The sequence below is a fragment of the Triturus cristatus genome, chromosome 9 (assembly GCF_964204655.1).
Source record: "Triturus cristatus chromosome 9, aTriCri1.1, whole genome shotgun sequence".
Classification (NCBI taxonomy): domain Eukaryota; kingdom Metazoa; phylum Chordata; class Amphibia; order Caudata; family Salamandridae; genus Triturus; species Triturus cristatus.
The window spans coordinates 279017833-279038579 of NC_140592.1; the positions used below are offsets into that span (position 1 = coordinate 279017833).

The following is a 20747-nucleotide window of genomic DNA, read 5'->3' on the forward strand; positions in this document are numbered from 1 at the left end:
GAACAATGCCAGGAGTGCAGTAGTCCCTATCCGCTCAAAATCGCACTATATCATAGTCTTAATGATCACTTGAAAACATTTATTTTTCAGCAATTCTCACTTTTCCTTTTTTGTGCCTTTAAAATTTTAAAAATCAGCATATTGGCGGAAGGCGCTTACATTTTTCTAACAAATCAACGCACAAAGCCTCATTGTCAAGAATGTTTAGGTAGCATCTCTCCCGGTTCATTCTGAAGTCTTTCTTCAGTATTCACCCTCACTGACGCCGATGCTAGTTACGATTAACACCTGACGATTATTTTCCTCTGATTACGGAGGAGAAAAAGAGCTACTGCTCTCCCCCTCACCAAGGTTCAGGATGGGAGGGATCAAGCACAAATGCAGAGCCAGCGCTGAAAGTAAGACTTGTCTTGCAAACCATTTTATTATCTAATGGCACTCTGCGTTTTTACCATATGCGGTTTTACGAGTGTTTCACTCGTAAGTTTTCGTCTTGTTAACAAAACTCATAATCTTTTTACTAAGGAGCACAACCATTCCGCCTCCCCCCCCCTCACATCCCAAATGGCGCTGCCTATGATTAAAAAAAAAATTAGCATTTCAGCATGTTCCTAGATGCCTCATTGATTCTTTGTTTACACAATGTTGTTTCTGACTACACTTTTTTGTAACTTTCAGACCTGCCTTCCTTCATTGATCATACATTGTTTCCTCTCTTTGATACAATATAAACCCAGGATCACAGCATGTAATGGCACTGACTATTATGATTACACCATGCCCCTTATTTCACAACACATTAGGACTGTGCACTTTTAAAGCTATCGGCACATTAATTCTGGGCACGACAACACAAGTTCCTTTGGCAATTTTTACTGATGTTGAGACAGCATTTGTGATCCCAACCGTATTCCGCATTAGAGAACAGCAGGAACTGATTAATTGATCATATGTGCATCTTGACAGCAGCACGCACATCTTTATCACACTCAGTGTCACACGCTCTGTGTTCTCACTGCATACTGTGCTATGTACACACGAATAGTGATGTATATGCTGAATAAGATATTCAGTAATCAGGTTCACTAAGCACATAACGGTGACATTGAGAACAGTAGGAATGAAAGAAAGCATGCTTTAGTGTTCATTTCTGTTTCAGGGGAGGACATTGCATTCTCCGAACCTGCATAGAGTGAATAGAATTGTGACGCACCCTGCCGGGGTAAAGTGGCTCACCTGGCTAAGAACAGTTATCCAAAAAATGTCACGGTCCTGATGAATGCCATTGACCTATATGGGCGCAAGTAGGCTGAAACATGTTGATGATATGTTTATGTAGATGTGAGGGATATCTAGCTCTTCCCTAAGCACATCCCCCCTTTTGTAATCTTACCCTGCCCCAAATATAATAATTTCTGCCATTTTCGGGATAGGAGGTAATTTTAGACCACAGTATTTTTTGTCATGGATCCCACACCATCTCTGCATTTTGAGATATCCCCTCCTGGTGGAGGCTAGACCCGATGATGACGCTATCTGTTACTAGAACACCAGTGGGGAATAACATGCCACTAACCAAAAAAAGCTGCTGGGTTTCCCAAAAAGTTTTTTAGAGAAACTCTTTTATGTGACACTATGTCTTTCCACTCCTCTTGATGGATGGTGATATTCTTTTGGGAAGCTGAGTGGGAGACCCATTATCCTCTGCTTCTCCACACCCTTTGATATTTCTGGTTAATAAGTTAGACTGCTACACCTCATTCAAGCACACACTTGATATCCCGATGTATGGAATCAATGGATGGCTTGTGAGGCTACAGGCTCTAAAGCAGGGGTCTCCAACCTTTTATGTATTGAGAGCTACTTCTGATCAGTGAAAATCATTGTGAGCTACTGAAGGCTAAGCAACTCGCTCATTGTTACCAGATGCCCAGCCTAATTGGCTTTAAGCCTAATGTCCATAGATCCAGATGCTGTGGTTTGAGAAAAATACTTGACAAGGGGCATTATGACAGGGCTGCCATGTGTGTCAGTGAGAGTGTGTACTTTACGGATGTATGAACATGTGTGCACGTGAATGGAATATATACGTGTATGAGTGCCTAAGAGACTGTCATATGTACTTGTGGCAGAGGATGTACTTTTCGCAATATGTGGCACCGTTACAGCTATAACACAAATGGAAGAAAAGTAAAGTGCAAAAAATGTTCTGCAAAATTCGGACATGTTGCTGAAGTTTAAATTTCTACAACTTAAAACAATGATTATAGTTTCAATTTTAAATATAGCACTGAATTCAGAAAATTAAACTGAAGGGGTACCTTTTTGTATATAAGGTCTCCATAAAACTCATCATTTACATTTTCTCCCATTTCCAAATGTCACATTTACAAACACCAAGCATCTTGACCGAGGGTGTCCATTTCTGGGCCTCCCTGTTCTAATGTCGTTTTTATTGCTTGTACCCTGTAATGTTGTTTCTATTGCTTGTACCCTTGTAACTATACAACTATCTTTCTGTGAAGCGCTCTGATACCCCCTGTGGTCTTGTCAGCGCTATATAAAACTCTCAAAATAAAATGAATAAATAAATCTTGCTCCAAGTGGCCTGCAGACATGGTGCCATAATTATAGCAGAAAAATACATTTGTTTGAATGAAAGGAATATTATGTGAATAATCATGCTTCATAAAATATTAAGAGGTATTTGGATTAATTGAAAGTGGAGAAAGACATTCATACTTATAGTTTCATAAAGAGACCTTTTATTCACTTAAAATGTTTCCCAGTACAATAAAATGACAAGTTTTCAGTTATAAATATTGCACAGAATCTACTGGTCACTGGGAGCAACAAGCCTGCTGCTCATAAAGGTGACACTGTGAAATGGGAGAAAATTATAGTGAAGAATTAATATTTAAGGTAACTTCTCATTTAAATTTTCTCCCATTTGAAAGCATTCAGAAACATCCTTTTGTTCTCGCGTTCCAATATTGAGTTGACAAGGACTTTTATTTAAGAGGTAAATACTTCAGTGCTTTAGTTCCCCAGCCGGGCCTGTTGATGGCCTCCAAAATGTTTTCAGAGAGACTCTTTTATGTGCCACTGTGTCTTCACATTCCTCTAGATGTTTAGTGGCATTTGTCCTTGAAGGTAGTTGTCAAGAGCTGTACTTAGAGTTGTAAGGATGTTAACAGGGGGGTCCATTAGGATGGTGGGCGGACTTCAGTCTGCCCGCCACCCTAGCGGCTCTGGGACCGGCCGCCAGTAGTGAGGCGATCCCGCCATGACAATTAGGATGCCACAATGCAATATATGCATGTTGTGCATTGCCATGCACAACCTTCTGCATGCCAATGTTGGGGGGGTACCATGGGTACCCCCAAGTGCAGCCCCCCATCCCCCTGGGGTGCCGCAACAGGCCCCCAAAGAGAACTCCACATGCCTTTCCATGGCGGAGTCTCCACCATGGAAAGGCATTGAAAATGCCTCCTACTAATATGTATGGCAGTGCCTGCAAGGCACCGCCACCACATTATGGGGTTTTCCCGCCCGGTAGGCAATCGTGACGATTGCCTACCGATGGAAAAGCGATGGATGGTCTTTCCGTCTGCTGTGGTACCCCCCGCCATGCTAATGTGGCGGGGGTAACAGGCCGTCCGGCAGGGTATTTTGGCGGGCGGTTCGCCATGCTAATGACCCCCTATGTGTGAGCTTAGTTGGATGGTTTTTTTGTATCTTAGAGCCTCGTGGAGTTGATTACATATAGTGCATCCTATTCCATTGCACCTCTCTTCCACATCACCTCCTGACGTCTACATAAAATAATGTGTTAATTTTAATCCTGTAGACCAGAGAGTATACTCAGTTATTCTGCCCACTACATTTAGTAAATGTGTCTGTTTGAGACAATGGCCTAAACCCAGATTCGCAAACAGAAGAACCCGGAACATAAAAGATTACCTAGTGCACACAAGACCGGCACCTAACACAAAAAGAGAAGCCATTACTGCAGCATGGAATCTTAACCCTGTTATAGGACATTACCCATGGGGCTCCTGTTCGGTATGCAATCGGACCAGAACTACTAAGACCATACAACTTCTACCGAACTTCACCTGGACATTACGTCAACATACGAACTGTAACACCACACATGTGATTTACATGATTGTCTGTCCCTGTGACCTAAAATACATAGGGATGAAATGTCGCAAAATAAAACAGCGCATATTCCTTTTAATCTCTACATAACAAGTGTCCTTATTAAAGATGCCCAATTCCACACTATTAAGGCATTGATGAGAATAGTATAAAGTGCATAAACTGAGTGACCGCATTTCAATCGATGCATCTGGATGAGGATACATTTTGCAATCCCCCTTCTCCCCTATTGATACCAGTCCCTTTGATTCCTGATGTTTTCCCAAAAAAAGCCAAACTTGCTTTCGCCTTTTCAGCCTTTAAATATTGCAACTCTGACTTATTCAGGTCACAGGGACTTTTATGCTACTAAATGTTAACTGCTACAGTAGCCTTTGTGCGTACAAAAACAAACTTATTGTTATATATGTAGGGAGAATGACAGATACGAATTACCATTGCACATGTCTTTTCTTCTTCTCCCACAGGTACAGATACTACAGATCTGACTTCCTTTAATAAGAGTGGTAAAATAACCACAAGATTAGGAGCAACAACGCGTTCCTACAACTAAATCCGGTCCTGACGAAACCCTCTAGACTAGAACAGGAGGCTGAAACATGTTGACCCATGACAGTGCGGTAAGCTGGTAACTTGGTCTACACACGCACCCCTCAATTTTTAATTTCCCACATCACTACTTCTTCAATAAAAATTTTAGGGAAAAAGTGATGTAGAGAATTTTAACCTCACCACCCCTGAGCACAGTCACACCTTCTTTTTATCTTTATTTCTGGACGCTACTGACAAACCAGTTGGTCTTCCTCCAGGTGGAGGTCAGCATATATACTAACAAAAACAAAATGATGATGCTGTAACTGTACACTCAGGCGGAGATTCAAGATATACCGCCATCCCTACCTGTGTACGTATATGAGGGTTTTTTTATGATGGAACCAACACGAACAAGACCCTGGTTACACAGGACATATTTTTTTGACAGATTGAATCCATTTAAACTATACGTTTCAGGTTCTTGCGTATTACAAGCCAGCATAATGCTACGGTTCAATATCTGCAAAACCAATTAAGTCCTCTATTTTTTTTTTCTAGTGATGTCTGAGGCAAGGGTTATCGTGGGGGAATGTTGTCTGGTATGACAGTCTGAGTGACAGGTGGACTCAGGGGAGCACTTTTGGCACTTAACATCAGGCATTGGGTGCTAATGGTCATTCCGAGTATGGCGTTACCACCAAAGTACTATGCATCTTGTGCTTAGTCCCAAAAGTATTTAGCAGTACAAACAACACTGCAGCACAGCGGTATCCTGATATCATGGAGCTGCAGAGCATGTCAGGCAATATCATGTCTGCACTGTAGTGGACCAGCCTCATTGGCTTGTGTGCAAGCGTTTGATGTCTGTACATGAGTGTTCACAGGGACACAAGAGAACTTTGAGCCCGATTCATTTTTTCAGCATACCTACGTTTTTTTTAGGCCCGCAAAAAGGCCAGTTCCAAAAGGTAAATTACATCATTATTGTCTCAGACAATCTAATAATAGCAGATCTGTGTCTGTGAAAATTCAGATTCGCAGGTGGAACCTTAACATTCAAACTCCACAGGTGTGCCAAGTTTTCCACAGTATGGCGTGAGCTTACGTCAACTTTTGTGCACCTCCTGAAATCCAGAAATCGTTTAGGGCAGCAGGGATGAGGGCATGTACCTCAAGCCTTCTACGATAAGCCAGACCTTGTTGTCTTTAGCTGGCTGCTCGGTGACAGCTGAAGAAACTATTGTGACCACTCGGGCACACGCAGTACCTGCGCTGGTGCATCTGCCAACAGGTTTTGTTGACACTTTTTGTTGTGGTTTATTTAAATCTGGCTTCCAAGCCTCTTTTCAACTTGCTACAGTAAGCAAATTGCAGATGTAACCTCTGTATTGCTACGCACACAAAAGGTTTCCGGGCTAGTGTTGAATGCAAACTTTATTATTTCCCCATTAGATTTCTCACTATGTGTAGCTTTCCCTTGATCTTTGTTTTGCAGGTTTCTTTTCCTGTACCATTTTGTCCTACAGCCTCTCGGTTTCTACAGCCATTGTCCTGTTTTTATTTACAGCATCTGACTTCGAATATCTGTCGTGAGTTTTGGTCCTCATTAAGCAGGCAGTTTCGATTCACAAAGGGGAAACTGTGCCACAGGGACAGTCCCTGTGAGACAGTTAAGTCTTTGGGAATCAGATACCACTCCAACTATGGTGTCTGTATCTGATCTCTGGGTTGCAGCCACAGTTGTGCTGGAAGAACATTAATACATGTAATTGCGACACCCAAATGAGAGGAACACATACACCCCTTCCTATTTGTGATTCGTAATGGGTTGCACTTGCGAAATCACTTTCTGATTCATAAAATGGGTTCTGTTCGTTGCAATCACAAAAGAGTTTTGTACTTGAGGTCCCAAGTTCCGCTGTACACTTTTTGCTTGCACAGACTTAGGGGCATATTAACAAGCCAGGCGATATAATTATCGCCGCTTTAGCGGCAGAAAACTGCCACTAAAACGGCGATAATGGGCTTGATAATATGCTCTATGGAATTCCAATTGAAGCCAATGTTAGATGTGAAGGACGTCTAACATGGGCTTCATGGGCTAAAGCGGCGATAATTTTATCGCCTGGCTTGTTAATATGCCCCCAAGACCTTTGGTTAGAGTGGGTTTTAGCAGCTAGATTCTGTCCAAGTCTTATACATTTTCTTCTATTTCAGGTGATAACTCGGGGCTCTTAACTCAGAGGAATCTGCACAACATCGGCAAAAAACAACGGCAAAACTAGTTGGTCTGCATTAGCATCAGAAAGGCAAGACCTATTGCCAATGCTTGTTTTATTCTGATAACAAAATTGTGTTTTTTTTATATGTACCTGCGTTTGAATATTAAAGTGGGGTTTGAACAGAGGACCAGGAAGGAAGGCGCACAGAAGGCCTGTGCAACTTGATATCATCCTAGATGCTGCAAGTGCAGGGAGAAAACGTTAAAAACACACTGCAATCTGCTAGAGGAGATGTTACCACTGCTTGCTGAGAAATAGTCACAACATGAATCGGTGATTATTCTTATGGCAGGTATAATTGAGGGTGCTGTTAGCTTATGTAAAAACAAGACAAATGGGGTCAAGCGTGAGCTGAGCATGAAAAGTTTAGACTGAGAAACACCGGAGAACATCAAAAGCCTCCTCCATGAAAAGCCATAACAGGATGATTATGGTGATTACAAATGCTGTTTCTACAGACCTGTTAAATAAGAGCCTGCAGAAGGGGATACTTTACGTTATTGACAAAAATACGTTTTGATTTCCCTCGCCTTTCAGCCTACAAATTCTTATTTTTGCATTCTAGTATCCACGCGCTTGCATTTCTGGAGTTCTTCGGGAAGTCATAGAATTAGAGTGCAGAATCCAGGAGGGGATCAATACTGACAGAGAGGCCCGTCTCACTTAGGGTGAGTCAAGGATTGTAAAAAAATTGTTCGGATTTGTATCTATTATTATGTGGCAGAAAGTTTTTTAATAACCTTGATGCAAAATAGTGGAATACCGAGATTCTAATTAAATAAATGGAGAATACAAATAATTATTAGACATGTGATGGAAAAGCTATCAATTTTTTATTTAAAAAACACTACTTGGACTGAATTATCCATTAAATACTAATTAAAAATGTAATCCGTAGAAAACAATAGGTTGGTGGGTAGCCCATTGGGAGTGAAAATATGACTGCAATTATGAAATTCTGCAGCAGTGCACAATCAGTAGTAGTAAGATTTATTTCCAAGGCATACATTTTATAGAAATACACACATTAGATAAAGATAAAAATGCACCTCACAGCTTCATACATCTTATAGAGATATACACATTCCAATAACGTCTCACAAGATTAAATTACACATTACAATTTCATCAGTTAAAATATTGAAGTTCATCAGAAACATCATGATGAAAATTAATCCAAGACACCCATACTTCTTACATAAACCTACTTCTGATACCACAGTCACATTTCCTCATACAGTCGCTGATTACAAACTTTGAAAACTTGGGTTTTTGATTAAGCAAAATTTACCTAGCAAATGTAACCACAATATCAGGCTGTTTCATTGGAAATAAAGTGACAAGTGCTTCATTACGGGACATGACACCATGCCTCAAAACGAGTGGATGAAAGCAATATGCGTAATTTTTCAAAACTCAATTTAAGTATTCAACGATTCTCCTGTCAGGATCAATGCCTACTCGAAGCTGAAGAATAACACACCTCAGCCGTCTTTACAGACCTGAGACTAGTAAGAAAACAACACCTCTGCTTCTAGAACCTTCAAGGAGTGGGCCATTGAACTTTTGGAGGCTAAATCATGTGAATCAGCAGTTGCAGAAGCTAACATAGCTTTCTCCTTAAGAATCTTCCTTGGAGCGTTGACCTTGAGAGTATTTTCACACACATATATTCCAAGGCACAGGCCCATTTTTTCCACTGAAGCTAAGAAGGGTCGTGACAACTGGGTCAATATCTTGCAACATCATACAGGAGTGTTTATCATTAGTAACTTCTTGCATTGGGCCATGCACATATCTAATAGCGCACAATCTGCCCACCAAGGTCCAGGAGACAAGAGATAACTTAATCCTCAGGACATTTGCCAGAGACCTAGGAGTGCCCTTAAACAATATACCCTATAGCGAATTCCAGCAAATATGGTGACCCGGAGAAAACAGCTGAGCTCCATAAAGGGCCAGTGGAATCAACTTTCCTACCACCACCTTCTTTAGATTCTCTATGGATCAATTACCAAATCTCAAATGAAGCCTTCTTAACGCATCTACTGTATCTAAAAGCCCAGTTTTCACTCTCTTCATAAGGCTATCCCACTTTGAGTTCCAAGAGAAGGAGGTCCCCAAATATTTGCATTCGTCAACCTTCACTAAAGGAGCATTATCTAAAAATCAAGACCATTTCACCTGCCACTTTGAGAAAATCATGGTTTTGGTTTACATTTACACTAAGGAATTTCCTCTGACAATAGGTCTGCAAGATTCCTAGTATCGTCTTTAACCCTCTCTGGGCATAAGCCATCAGGACCAGATCATCTGGATACTTTAAACAATGAGTGTGCACCCCATCTAACTTTGGAGGAAAATAATTTGGACTACCTAGTATCTCAGAAAGATCCAAAAAGAAAAGGCTAAAATGCAAAGGGGCTATCATGCAGCTTTGTCTTAGTCCATTGTTCACTGGAATTCTGTCACCTAGGGAACCTAGACTGTTCAAGTAAGCTAGCACCCGATTATTTATGTATAATTGCTGTATCATTATCAAAAGTTCTTGGGAATGCCCTCCCAGCTTATTCCACAGAAAAACTCAATTTACTCAATGAAATGCTGCCCTGAAATCCACAATATACCATCAGAGTTTCCCCCCTGTGGCAACTGCCCTCCTCGCTGCACCCCAGAGGTCAAAACAATGGTTGACTGTGGAATACTCTGACCATTACCCCCCCACCCTTGGTTTTTTGGAGATTCGCACACTCCAGAAATTCATAGAATTGGTCTTACTAGTGATGATTTTTTATGGCAAGCCTTTCCGCTGCTCTTACTTTTTTTAGTTTTTAACATTTGTGGTGGAGACAAGAATAAATCACAATGTGTAACCAGTTACTCAAATCACATTTAACTCCATTGTTTTAATGTCGCTTAAATACTTTATAACAACAACTTTATAAAAGCAGCCGTAAAATAAATCACCTCCTAACTGGGTAGCCAAAGTTCAGGCAAAATACATAGCCAGTTATTAATGTTAAAATAAAAAAAGCTCAAAAAGCACACTTTGGACCAGTTTTCTTCCTGAAGAGAAGGGAACTATTTTAGGCAAAAGGTAAATGTGCATAGGCTTTGCGCAGTCATCAGAAATGAAGGAAACCAATGGGTAAAGTGCGGCTGACCAAATGCATCCATGCTGCGGTGAACAAAAACGGTTTGACACCGTAACTGGTCAAGGGATGAAGCCTGTGACTAAAAGTCCCTATTTGTATGTATATGATTTTAAGAAATTGACTTTTTGATTGAGGGGGAGTGAGAACCCTTGTCAAGCAACAACCACAATCCTTGTAAGGGTGAACCACGAAAGTCACTAAATTATCCTGTGCATAACCCTGTGATAGTTTGGCACAAAAGCGGGGCAGGTAACAGCCCTGCCCTTCTGATCCTGGCAGGAGAGCTCTCTCTCAGCTGCATCCAGGCCCTATTGTTCATGTCTGGGCCCAATACGCATTCCTTTATGGGGTCGCAATTGACAGGCACAGGCAGCTGGAAACTCCTCGAAGGGTTCAAAAGGTTTAGGACAGGAAATGGTGAACTTTCTAAAAGTGGCATTTTAAAAATTGTAATCTACAATCTGAATTTATAATTAAATAGGATTTTAAATTACAATTAATTTGAGTCCAAATATGACAGTTTTACCTGCTCCACTTATTAAATGTAAGAAGGTAGCCATATGTTATCCTATAGAAGAGGTAGGCCTTACAGTAGTAAAAATAATTAGGAGTTTTCACTACCAGGTCATGTAAAACTTAAAAAAGCTTAAAAACGCTTGTCCTACTTTTTAAATCCAATGTACCCTGCACTATGGTCTGTTTAGGGACTAATTTAGAAGATGGCTTTTATGTATTAAAAAGGAAGGTTTAGCTGTGGCAAAAGGTTTGTTTTTCCAGGTGGAATTGGCACTTTAAAACTGCACTATAGACTGTAATGGCAGCCCTGAGACATGTTTTAAGAGGCTGCTTTTAGTGCTGCCCAATAGTAGCATTTAATTCACAGGCCTGGGTACTCGTGATACTATATACGAGGAACTTACAAGTGATATAAATGTACTAATCGGGTTTAACCAATTGTGCCATGTTTTGAGGGAGCAAAAGACACACAATTGATGGACAGAATGCAGAGCAAATCAAAACATTCACCCCCAGTCAAGAGATCTGGATTAAATCCATCATTCTTTTGCTCACCATGCCACCCCAGTTTAGACCTGGCTATATGCAAATCAGTCTTGACCCTGTACCTCATGGGAACAGTCCAGCCCGAACTGCCAAGCCAGGTCCTCCCTGGACCGGAAACAAGCATCCATGTTTTGAGGGAGAGCGCAAGCACTTTTGCACTGGTTAGTGGTACATTCCACAAAGTCCTTAAAGCCAACAAGGAAGGGTTCAGAAAACAGGAGGGCTGAAGGCAAAAATCTTGGGGGTGACCATGCAGAGTGGGCTAAGTCCAACAGTTAAGTATTTATTTTTGGAATACAATTCTCTAGGGAACAGCTAAAGCTATCTTAAAAGCTAGACCTAAATATTGTGCAGTACTGAATTTAGCAGAAGACTTATGCCAATTTTGTCATCCGGAGAACTGTTGACAAAAAGACTATTTTGCACCAAGCAACATTTTTAGCTACGTCACTAATTTGAGCCAGTGGTGCCGTGTTTGAGATAGGTACTGGAGGTACACCTCTACTTCATAATTCTACACAAGTACAGCTGCACAAAGGTAAGCCATGAGTTAAAACAATCTGTATTCCTATTGCTTTAACATCAATGTTTCCTTGTACCTGTATATAACAACCTGCACCAATATATTTTTATATATTATGTTGTGTGAATTTGTAGAGCTCGGCTAATCACCCATGAAGGTATCCAGGCACTGAGTAGGTCAGGCCTGAGAGGGGGTGAGTAGATCATGCCTATTTCATCTGGAAGAGCCATGTCTTGAGGTTCCTTTGGAAGTACATGAGGGAGGGGGAGGTTCCGACGTGTTTCAGCAGATCAATCCATGTCTTGGCTCCGAGGTATGAGAAGGAGCTTCCTCCCCTTCTGGTCTTCTTGATGCGAGGGAGGTATGCTCTTGCCTGGGATGCAGATCAAATGTGTCTAGTAGGTTGGTAGAAATAGAGGCGGTGATTGAAGTAAGCTGGACCAGTGTTGTGGAGAGCTTTGTAGGTGTGAGTGAAACTGGGAGCCAGTGGAGATTTTTGAGGTGTGGAGAGATGTGGTTATTTCGTAGGATGGTCAGTATGAGTCTGACAGTGGCAGTCTAGGTCGTTTGGTGTCGGCGTAGGACATGAACTGGGATTCTGACATAGAGACATTTCCGTGATCAAGTCTACTTTTCATAAGAGTCTAGGTGACCGTTCATATGGTGTTCATGAAAATCATGTGTATCATTCGCATGATGTGGAAGCACGAAAAGGAGACGGGGCTGATCTGCCTGCTCATGGAGAGGTTGGTGTCCAGGATGATCCCAAGGTTCTTGGTGTTATATACAGGGCTGGTTGGGGACCAAGTTCGGAGGGACACCAAGAGGCATCTCCGGGGTAGTGGTTGTTGCCGAAGATTAGGACTTCGCTTTTGTCTGTGTTGACCTGGAGGCAGTTTTTCATCCAAGCAGCGATGTTGCTCATGCAGTGGGCAAAGTTTGCATTAATGGTGCTGGTTGAGGCAGTAAGGGGGAGGAGGAGCTGTGTCAATGGCGCAGGAGGCTATGTTGATGCCATGGGCTCTGAAGATGTCTAAGAGGGGCATCATGTAGACATTGAAGAGTGTTGGACTGAGCGACGATCCTTGAGAGACTCTGTAGAAGACTTTCTTGGGTTCTGAGGTGTAAATTATTGATGTTGTTTTTTTATTAATTTGAAGTAACCTTTAGCCTGAGTATACTTGTTAAGTTCAATGAGACTTGTAGCCATTTTATTCGATGTAGTACATTTTGACTTTTCCTGCATCTCGTAGTAAAGCATAGGCTCCCTTTTGATATTGGCAACCAGAAGCTACACCAACACCACCAATGAAGCCACCAAAAGAAAGCAGAACGGTGTTCAAGACAATTAAGCATTGCATCAAGCCCCTGCAGGGCCCATATATTTCTCACTCCACAGAAATGTGCAATGCCATCAAACTATTATTCAGTGAACTATGTACAAAATATCCAACAGCACATTGATAACACCAAGCCTGCTTCAATTCTTACACCCAACCCTTCCCATAGAATCTAGCAATTGTCAGCCTTTAAAGCCCCAGCTCTCCTAGATATAGCTGATATACTTAACTCCCTGAAAGCCACTGACCTTTATCAAAGTTATCTCTGGGGTTGCTATCTTACCCCTACTTACCATTGTTAATGTCTACTTCACTCAAGGCACCCTCCAAGAAACTCTCAAGTCAAGCCAGGTCCTTCAACTCCTAAAGAAGCGTACACTAGACCCTGATGACCTCGCCAACTACCTGCCTATCACACACCCGTCATTCGTCAGTAAGAGAAGTGAAAAAGCAGTGTGTGTTCAATTAACATCAATGCTATCCACCCCCTGCATGACTACCAGTATGGCTTCAGATCACACTGCAACATGGAGACCGTTACCTTACATACTGTAGACAATGCCCTCTTGACTTGATGAAAGTGACCCCTGCCGCTTGATTTTGTTGGACCTCCCAACGGCCTTCAACTCCATCTACCTTCTACGTGAAAGTCTTCTCTACTGCAGATATCCAATGCCTCAAACACTGCTTGCAAACCCAACCAAGTTTGATTTTCTGTTATTTTTCGAGGACAACAAACCTGGCTCAATTACATGAATTTGCTGGCTTCGAACGCAAACTTTCCCCAATTGGCAAGTGACTTGGATTCCCCTGAGCATCAACCCCACCACCGATGAACACATTGCCAATAAACCAAAGATGGTCTGGTATCAGGTCTTGTTTCTAAAGATAGTCAAACTGTTTATTGGAGAAAGTTCTGTGAAATCTGTTCAAGCCCTCCTACCCTTGCATCTGGATGGTGGTAATATCTTACTAAATGGCTTCCCAGACTCCACAGGCAAATCCCTTAGGGGCATCCTACACGTCAAAGAACGTTTCACACAGGACCTGAAAAAATAAAAGCACCTCATCCGCATACCTACCATTTGCTCCTCTTGCCAGCCTGCACAATCTTTAAAACTGGCGGTGTCATTTACCAGACCATCATGACATGCACCACCACTCATTCTGCAGAAATCCTTGTCATTTCTGGTGGTTCCCAGCACACCCGCAGCCAGGATACCATCAGACTGTAGACTAAGAAGTGAAAAAAAGACAGAAGACCTTTTCGATCTATGCACTCAGGATCTCTGCAACAACATCCCTGCAGCCATTAGGACCTTCTCAATACTGTTCCAATTTAGGAAAGAATTGAAAACTCACCTCTTTAAAAAAACACTACATCACAATGTATTAAACGTCCACAACCCAGCTTTCTCTCCTATTATTAGTTGTCTTTGACAACATACAGCACTCTGCTGCCTTTTGGCTAGGTCTGCCATAGACATACATACATACAACCATAACACTAAAGCTTTTGACATGTCATATTATTGCTGACTAAATTATTTCAGTGTCTCATCTTCATCCCTAAGCAATAATCTTTTAAACGAAACCTCTGACTTTCTTCATGGCCTTTCATATGGAATAGTAGTCATTGCCATAAGGTCAGCCTATGCCACATGTGTTTTTTTTCTCCAGGGCCAGCAAGCCCACTATTCTGATGAAATAAATACCCAATTGCATATCAGCAGCTTAGCAGAGTTTGATGTTATACTGAAATTACACAGTACACTACACATTTTGCCAGTTTTAGCTTTTTCTCAGTATCACTCATCTGGAAACCTCAAGATGACATGACCTCCTGTAATATCAACACTGTGTCTCAGTACTGCATTGAACCACTGGCTGACCCACCTGTCCATTACGGTTTTTGCTCCATTTCCAACCTATGCTCTGTCTATTTTTACCTCATTTTTATTCCTCATTGCTTAATTTTGCATCTTACTTTCTCAGAACCAACATAAACCATTGGCTAATATACGCTGTTATTTACACATTTGTCTCTGGGTACCTCATGGTGCTCCTGTATGAGCTCATGTAGCACTATTTTTGGTCTGAATGGGTATCTCAACGATCCTATAAATCATTCTTCATTCATCAAATGTGATAGATCACAGAGAGGTAGTTGTACTAACCTTGATGTGCAAGTGTGTCATGGCATCTGTGCATATTCTCCACATGCCCCTGGTCCTATCACCTCATTAAGCACTTATTTTGGTCTACATGCGCAGCACAGACCTGCATTACCAAATGTACTGCAGATTTCTGCTTGGTGCGCACTGATCAAATGCACAGACATTATGATGGCCACCATCATCTCATTTTACACTCCTCTGTCTGCTTAGGTGTTGTAGTGGACCAGCATCACTGCTTTCATTACTCCCCTCAGTCTTAATAGACCTTATGGCAGCTGTGCATGACCCCAAAGTAGCACTCTCTTGGGCAGCCTGGGCTGCACAGTTTCCTCACATTAAGCCATTAATCATTTCCCTAGATTTATATGGGTCTCATAGTGTTCCCGTATCAGCTCATTCACCACTTCCCAAGGTCCCTATAAACATAATGGTGTCCATGTATCTTCCTTACAATAGCACCTCTTTTCCTATGTGTGGGTTTTTTCCAACTGGGCCTGATCTAACTTAACATTCTCTTTGGTCTTCCTAGAAACCTGCATGAGGTTATGTACAGTAGAAACACCTTAGTCTACAAAGACAAAATGTCACTTCTGAATGACCTCAATCTGCTCTCCTTCTAAGTGAACTTGCATTAACTCATTCCCTTATCCTCTGCATACCTAATTTACAATAACATTCACTCCCAGCTGGTCCAGCTAAGCTTTGAGAAGGCAAAATGAAAAAGTATTAAACTACAGTCCCTGAATGCACTCTAAGTCTGAACTGTACTCTAAAGCACCTGTCCATGTGCCATAACATACATGCATGCAAAATGTGAAAATATATTTAAAATATATCAGTCAACCAGAATATTGCAAAATCACCAAGATATTGGAAAAATCAAGCATTCATCCTGATGTAGGCATATTCAAGATATACAATAAGGGGTTGTATGACAGAGGCACACATGGCTAATCCACATGTGCCTCTACAACGCTCCCCGAACAACAAATGCATCTGAACAATGCATTCCTTTACCACACATACCTTGACCACACAATTTTGTGTTAAAGGCATGACTGGCTAAGGGTTATTTGTGGCAAAGATCACAACATAGCCTGCCAGTCCTGTGCCCTAAAAACTACCCTGATCCCCCTGAGTCCTAAAAAGTACCCCGACCCTCCAGCCCTAATAACTACCCCAACCCTGAGCCCTAAAAAGTACCCCGATCCCCTTCTGAGCCTTAAAAATTGACCCGACCTCCCAAGCCTAAAAACTACCCCGCCCGAGCCTGAAAAACTACCCTGACCCCCCAGGCCCTAAAAACTACCCCGATCCCACCCTGAGCCCTAAAAACTGCACCAACCTCCCTGACCCTATATTATATAACCCTGATTCCCCCATGCCCAACTTGCCTGATTGTGTCCTCTCCCAATCCTTCATCTTCCTGTGTCCACCCATACCAGCATCTAGACTGTGCACTGCCTTAATCAAGCTCATGCGTGGCTAAGGCATATGCATGGTTAAGGCACGCGTGGTTCTGCTTGTGGGGAAACGGAATGCATGGCTCAGCCCACGTTGTAAAGGTCGTTTCCCTACAGTGAGGAGTATGGGTAGGAGGATTTGGATGACAAAATGTAGTGCAAAGTGTAATACCACAATTTGCATAACACACACCAGTTAGCTACAGAAAAGCCTAGTGGATAGTTAATGACACAACTGATGCCTTTTTAGGAAAAAAACCTTTTCATACTCATTGCAATCATTTTTCAACTATTCGTGAATGACTGCTGACACACTGGCAACCTAAAGTAAATGCTTTTGTTGAAAGTCTCCATTACCTTGCTATAAAACCCATTCTTGAGAGACTCCAGCATCCTGAGTGAGATATGGTATGAGTATCAGGGGACACCTTAAGCATGTTTGAATCAACTTGCACATTTCAGAACATCTAGGAAACTTATACCACACCACAGAGATGTCCAGACCATTACATATAACTACCACATTACCCACTCTATAGTCACCTTTCAATCCTACTGTATGGTGTAGCCATTAGGATATACACAGGATAACACATAAGTCACAGGGTTAAGATGGCTATGGCCAGAGTGAACAATTACATAGTTTCGGAGGATTTTTATACAGTTGGCAGGAGCTCAGGCTGTGCAAAACATTTACAGAATGAACAATCACTAACTCGGTAACAAGGTTGACATTTGTTTCAGATCCTCAAATACAGACATACAATTGCTGGTTCCTTAACACATTGGCAGTTCATAGAATAAACGGGCACAAACATTATGAGAGGAAATCTCTTGTTCCTTAAGACCCTGGCAGACAATCGAACAAATGAGCATAAACGTTTATAAGCTGATGTTGCTTGTTCCTTCTCCTACAAGTGCAGATGATTGAACAATTAAGCATAACAACTGCTAGATTAGCCTCAGATGGGCAAAGGGCAGGTATGCCAACACCAGGTGTGTGGAGGCATGAGCAAAATAAGTCTGTTTGTGCTGACTTGAAAACACGCGAGCAAGGCACCAAGGCTCGTGATCAGAAACATTCAGGGAATTACAAATGGGAAAACTGATGTTCATAATAACGAATACAAATACATGTTTCACAAATGACCCTTAGAACATTAGTTCTGAACATTTCAGTATCATTGTAATCCAAAACATTAGTCTGTGCTCAGTTGTATCATTGACTATTCTTCGCTGGAGGATAATTGTTTATCTATTTACATTAACATGAATACTTCCTCCTGTTGAACCTTTGTCATAGTGGTTAGCTGCCTTAGTGTTGGTGAGGGGCAGCAAACTGTTGCCAGTAGCCCACAGCACATTGGCAGGTATTTTGCGCATAAGCAACATCCTAATACTATACTCCCTAGTATAACCACTATCACTAGTAATTTGCAACCCCAACTAGTGAAGAATGTTGCAACACAATCCCAAAGGGAGGAAATATCTTTATTGCCAAATGCATCTACCTGTTGTGCTATTTTATGCATGTTCTCAATAGCCTGCTGTATGGTTTTGGAATTATCCAGGATATAAATGCAGCATCCGGTAGGCAGAATCTCACATACTCCTCCGCGTTCTGCAAACAGCACATCTAAAACCATGCGGTTTTGGAGACCTATGGAACACACACACCACTCATTTCTACTGTTATGTTTTCTAATGCTGACATTGTTTCATTTAGGGTGCCCTCCAGGAATCGTCCAAATCGTCTAATATGATGGGAGTTCATAGTTACTCCAAGTAGAGGTAGTATTCCTATCCCAAAGTAATAAGCTTCCTGTACTACAGTAACTGTCTAATCTATTAAAAACATACTGAAGGCATCCCTCTTGTGATGACGAAGGGAGTTCTGTAATGTAGTGAATCCAAGGTAAACGGAAATTGCTCAAATGCAGGGAAGAGCCAATCTCAAGTAGCAGGATCCCCTCCACCCCGGTGGTACCCAGGAGAAAGCCTTGGAGCCACATTTTGACACCTCATCAGGGGTAGCAAGTGCTACATAAATGCAAACATTTCTCTCTTCTATCCCTCCACTATTCTTCTCAATCCAAATAACAGACTAACATTTCCACCACTCACATTATTTTCATATTTCATATACTAATTCACCACTAATCCTTTTGGGTTTCGGAGTAGCAGGCTACTAGCATAAAACGCATGTTTACACCTCTTCAGAGGTAGTAAGCACTATATAAATGCATTTACAATACAATGCAATACAATATTGGTGCACCTTGGTAATAGTTAAAAGGGCAGGACCAAAAAGTCCTTTTTTGCCTGATTTAGCAATGCCGAAAGCATCCAATGATTTAGCCTGACATTGACATATGCGAAAGATACAGTGATCTGATCCTCAATTTGCTTCAAACATATTTTAACCTCTCAGTATTTCTCTCCACATTGTCAATTCCACCCACCACAAATCCCCATGTTCCATCAACAAATGGATCACCCAGGACATGACCACGCTTATAAAATAGGAAAGAGCTTTGGAAAGAACAATGGAAAAATAATCCCCAAAACAATCATCATGAACATTTATTTCAGAGGTATTGAGAAAGTCCTTGTTGGATATACAAAGAACTTTAGGACTTCAGCCTTGCTGGTTAAAGAAGTACAAATAGCACAGTCAGGGAGGCAGAAGTAAAATTTCTGTTTTGACGTAAAGCGACCACACTTTGTTTGTATCAGGAAAAACATTGTTTTGAGCAGTTCTCTTAGCCAGAGGCAGAAGCCGACAAGGCGGTAGATGACCTGAAATGCAGGAACGGATAGGAAGACCAAAACAAGCATTGGCATAGCCAATAGGTCGCGCTTTTGGGACCTTATATGTATTTACTTATGCAGCACAATATCCTTGGTGTAACAACATTAACTGTTGCATGGCTAAACCCTTATTGTTATGCCAATGCTTGTCTAGAAGGCTTGCAAGTTATGAACTGGAATTAGCTAAATTATCTCCGTGTCAAAAGCAGTAACCCACTTACCTATCAAAAAAAAATGCAAATCTGTGATCTGGATATTACACAATTTGCAGCAGGCACATTACCCTCTTGATAATTTCTCACCCTCAGCATATCCAGTTCCCTTCATTACAATACAAGATTCATCGGAGGACCAATTGCGTATGGGGGTAGCCAGAGGTTCGATTAATAAAATTGAATCACAAGATATACGTTTTAGGGCCCAGTAGCAAATGCTACAACACTCCTTTGAGTCAAAACTGTGACTGGACAGAACGCAGATCTCTCCCACAACTGCATCAACCACCAAAGTTATCTTACCTATATTACAGTGCTCTCAAAATTGCAGGGCATACAATAATGTCTGCAGCAGGTGTCAACCCTGTAAGATATTTTTTAATGAAGTCTCTTGGTGACCAATAGTAATCTAGGACAGGTTTACTGTCGCATATGACTTTGCTGCCAATTTCTTTGCAGCAATTATTTGGTTTTTTTAAAGTATAAATTGACTGTCGGAATATTCTTTTGAAGCTCCGCCGCTTGTGACTCCTCCACCTTTCCTCTGCACCCACTTGACCCTCAATATATGGATCCGAGGTAAATCTTTTCTAATTCCAACAGTGGCTTGTATGAAATTCTTTGATACTCTGAGAGTGATGTAGTTGGTCTCACTGATAGCTAAAAGAAAATTGTCCCACTTGCATAATCTCCTTGCCGGTCGCTGAATGGAAGCATTAGCGTATGGTATTCAGATGTTGGGAAGTGCCACTTAGTTTTATGCCAGCCCTTACAATTAAAATACAGGGAGAGGGGATCAATGGATCCAGAGGTGGCACCCTACAAAGATGACATGTCAAAGTTGAGAAGTGGTTCCACTCTAGGACCAACATAAAAGGCTGAGATTCTATCTCCTTGGCCCTATATCCCTGCAGCACTCTGCTTCATTAGACCAGAGACTCCAAAGCAGTTTTGAAGTGCTCTAAGGTACGCCTCTTCTAGATTGTGCCTCTTAGCTCCTGCTCTGTGTGTGTGGTAAATT

The 20747-nt window shown here is 41.6% G+C and overlaps 2 long non-coding RNA genes across 2 annotated transcripts in view; both read left to right on the plus strand.

The window, feature by feature from the left end:
- The first annotated feature begins 356 nt into the window (after nucleotides 1-356).
- On the plus strand, nucleotides 357-7007 carry LOC146797749 (uncharacterized). The gene is made up of 3 exons (XR_014969038.1): nucleotides 357-398; nucleotides 4632-4784; nucleotides 6916-7007. It is a non-coding gene; the product is annotated as an uncharacterized LOC146797749 (long non-coding RNA).
- Nucleotides 7008-7548: 541 nt separating this feature from the next.
- LOC146797750 (uncharacterized) overlaps nucleotides 7549-20747 on the plus strand; it is a 44690-nt gene continuing 31491 nt past the window's right edge. Inside the window, exon 1 of the long non-coding RNA XR_014968443.1 lies at nucleotides 7549-7648. This is a non-coding gene — a long non-coding RNA (uncharacterized LOC146797750). The remainder of the gene's footprint in view (nucleotides 7649-20747) is intronic.